Here is a 3,708-nt window from a genome sequence, read left to right on the forward strand (position 1 = left end):
ATACATTCGCATGCGATCCACATGCAATGCATTTAATAGGGAAATTGTGCTCGTTTTTTTCTCTGTTTTTCTATGCGATTCGCATGTGATTTCGTGTGAAAAAACGCATACAATAAAGTTTTTTTTTTTCTTGAGTAATTCCTGTTTCCTGTTTTTACTTTATTGAAAAACGTTTTGGAGACACCAAGCATGGAGTTTAGCACAGAGGCTCTGGTGGCCAAAGTTCAGGAAAACTCTTTCCTCTATGATAAAGGGGATCCCAGATATAAAGATCTGGCACTGGCTAGGAGAACCTGGCATGACATAACATCACAATTCGTGGAAGATTGGGATGATTTATCTGCCAAAGATAAGCGTAAAGAAGGTGAGTGTAGTGTGTGAAGGGGTGTGTTATGTTGTGTGTTGTGTTGCATGCACTGTATCTGTGGCATAGCTGTAGTTGTGGCAGAGGAATGGAGTGCAGTGGGCCCGTGGGGTCATAGGGGCAACGTAGGGTAATTGGTAGCATTAACTAATCAGTGCTGTATTGTAGTGTGGATTCATCAGCACTTGCATATGCTGGTAATACTCATGTGTTGACCTGTTTAATTGTTGGAGGTAATTTTTGGAGGTAATTTTTTTTTTTGGGGGGGGGAGGGGGGGGGGTTGTGTGTGTTGGAGGTTAATTATGGGCATGTGGAAGGGTCAGCAGGGAGCACACTTACATAGTCGCATGCAGGAAATTTTTAGTATTTGAAAATTAAATGTTGTACTTTTGTTTTTTCCTTGTAGTTGAGAATATTATGAATAAGTGGCGGTCTGTACGAGACACATTTAACCTGCTGGACGTTCTGAACGGATCTGAGCGGGGAGAAACAAATCGGGTGAAAAAAAGCCTCCCGCAGCCGATTTGTTTTTAATATCATGTAGCTAGCCTAGCGCTAGCTACATGATTCTCCCCGTTCAGCTCCTTCCCTCCCACCCTTCTGATCGCCGCCGGCGATCACGGCCATAAGGAAAAACGGGATTTCCTTGAGGGCTTCCCCCGTCGCCATGGCGATGAACGGAGTGACGTCATCGTCGTCATGGACGTCGTGACGTCACTGGGACTCCCGATCCACCCCAAAGTGCAGCCTGGCGGCGATTGGTCAGGCTGCGCATGGGGTCTGCGGGGGAGAGGCCCTCTTTCGCCTCGGGTAGCGGCGGATCAGCGGCGAGCGGGTAGGACACGCAGCAAGCAAAGTGCTTGCTTCGTGTTTTTCGAAAAAAAAAATATTCAAATCGGCCCAGCGGGGCCTGAGCGGTGCCCTCTAGCGTCTAGAACGCTTGGGAGGTTAAAAAGCACCTGAAAAAAATGAAGACATTGGAAAGGAGTGGGAGTGCAAGTGTACCTATGCCAACGTACAAACACTTTGAATTGCTTTCCTTTCTCAAGCGGATTTATGAACCCTGAAGGTACTTATTGCGAACGCCTAATTTTGATTTACAATGTTGTTTTGGGCAGGAATATAGCAATCAAGTCTGGTACGAATCCACCTGCAGGTTGAATGTAACTTGGAAAAGGGTAGGGGTGGGTGGTGTTGTGTAGTCCTCCAGGGCCTTTATTATGACCAGAAAGGGGCACAGCATAGGAAAGGGGGATCATCATGCACAAACTGCACAGCGTATGTGCACACGACTTACAAAATGTGCATACCATCATTGGTTCCTCCGGTAACCATTACAGATCTGTTGGGCCATGGCACACGTTTGCAGAACTGGTGAGTAATTTCTATGTATGGGTGTGTTTACAGACTAATTACTGTACTTTTGATGTGTCTTATAGGACTGAAGACAGTTTCATGGAGAAGCCTACACATGAGGAAGACTCTCAGAGCTCTGTGGTATCTCCTGCAATGAGTGGTGAATTGTATGAGGGAACGTCTGAGATGCCGTCACCACAGCAAAGCAAAAGCTCAACTGTTTCACAGTTGACCTACAGACAAACTAGACCTAAACAGAGGAGAAAGGCTAGTGAAGTGGAAGCTGATTCCCAACAGCAAATGCAGTCCACATACACTGACAATTTGAACTACTTAGAAAGTAATCGCGAATGACAACGTGCAATGGAGAATAACCCCTCTTACACAATGCTAATGTCGGTATTACCATATGTTGAGAAAATTAACCCCAAACACCACACAGCTTTTCATACAGCTCTTATTCAACTGGCTGAACAATGTATACAGAAAGGAGATGGGACTGCACAGCCTCCCTCAGATTCACAGAGTTATGTTTCACATACGATAGCCCTACCGCAGTTTTGGAGACCATCCACAGAATGTCCTAGTTCAGTCCCTCAAAATCAACAACAGATTTCCGCACGAGTACAGCATGACAGGGCTCCCAACTATCCATATGCAGGTGATGGTCAGCACATGTACAATGTTTAATCAGGGCAGTATGTGGAGACAAGAACCTACCATACTTTAGAAGGTCATCGTGATGTGTCTGGACAAGGTAGAGCAGACACATCCATGACCCGCTACCTATTTGATTACGATGCAACTGAGTAGTGAAATGGGCAACAGAGTTGCGCCACTCTTCCCCTGATGTGAATAGTTAAAGGGACACTTAAGTCAAACAAAAAAAAATGAGTTTTACTCACCTAGGGCTTCCAATAGCCCCCTGCAGCTGTCCGGTGCCCTCGCCGCCTCCCTCCGATCCTCCTGGCCACGCCGGAAGCCACTTCCTGTTTCGGTGACAGGAGCTGACAGGCTGGGGACACGAGTGATTCTTCGCGTTCCTGGCCACATTAGCACCCTCTATGCTGCTATATGGTATATGATATATGCTATAGCAGCATAGATGGCGCTATTGTGGCTGGGAACGCGAAGAATCACTTGCGTCCCCAGCCTGTCAGCTCCTGTCACCGAAACAGGAAGTGGCTGCCGGCGGGGCCAGGAGGATCGGAGGGAGACGGCGAGGGCACTGGACAGCTGCAGGGGGCTATTGGAAGCCCTAGGTGAGTAAAACTCATTTTTTTTGTTTGACTTAAGTGTCCCTTTAATGTAGGCAGACTAGTATCTCTTACATTTTCCCACTTACGTATGTTGAGGATTGTGGCAAATATTTTGTAAGCAGCTGGAGGGGTTGAGTATATTTTTCCTCTTTTACTAAGTTGTACATAGGGGATGAGGATGGTGGTGTGCCTTGCACTTTTTCAAGAAGGGGTTGATGACATACAACCTCTGCCAATGGTTTAAGTTGTTTAACAGCTGTTTTTTTGCACTTTTTCAAAATGTTTTGTGTGTTCCTTATCACATTGTTGGCATTGTCGTTGTTTTGTTCTAAAGGTAGCACTTTACCGTGTTCACATGTGTGTATGTTGCTGTTCAACCACAAAATACATGGAAGAACCATTCCAAAGTGAGAGCATTTGTTCTGTTTGTTGTCTGTTTATTACTTATAGTGTTCTTAAGTTTTCAAATTTTCAGGTGGTGTTGTCCCCAGTAAGGTAAGTAGCAGAGGTCTCTGCTGTAAGAATGATGGGACCCCCAGGACATACACTCTGCTGTACAGTAAACTTATGTGAGCCGGTCAGGAGGAGGTGTCATTGGCCTTTCATTTCACTTTCATTTGTACACACGGTGAGGAGGCAAATATTTTCCAAGTAGGGACTGTTTACACTACATACAGATTTGATGCATAATGGATGCTGACCAACTGACTCCAGTGCATGGAAAACTG

This window comes from Hyperolius riggenbachi, chromosome 1, assembly GCF_040937935.1.
Source record: "Hyperolius riggenbachi isolate aHypRig1 chromosome 1, aHypRig1.pri, whole genome shotgun sequence".
NCBI classification, from domain to species: domain Eukaryota; kingdom Metazoa; phylum Chordata; class Amphibia; order Anura; family Hyperoliidae; genus Hyperolius; species Hyperolius riggenbachi.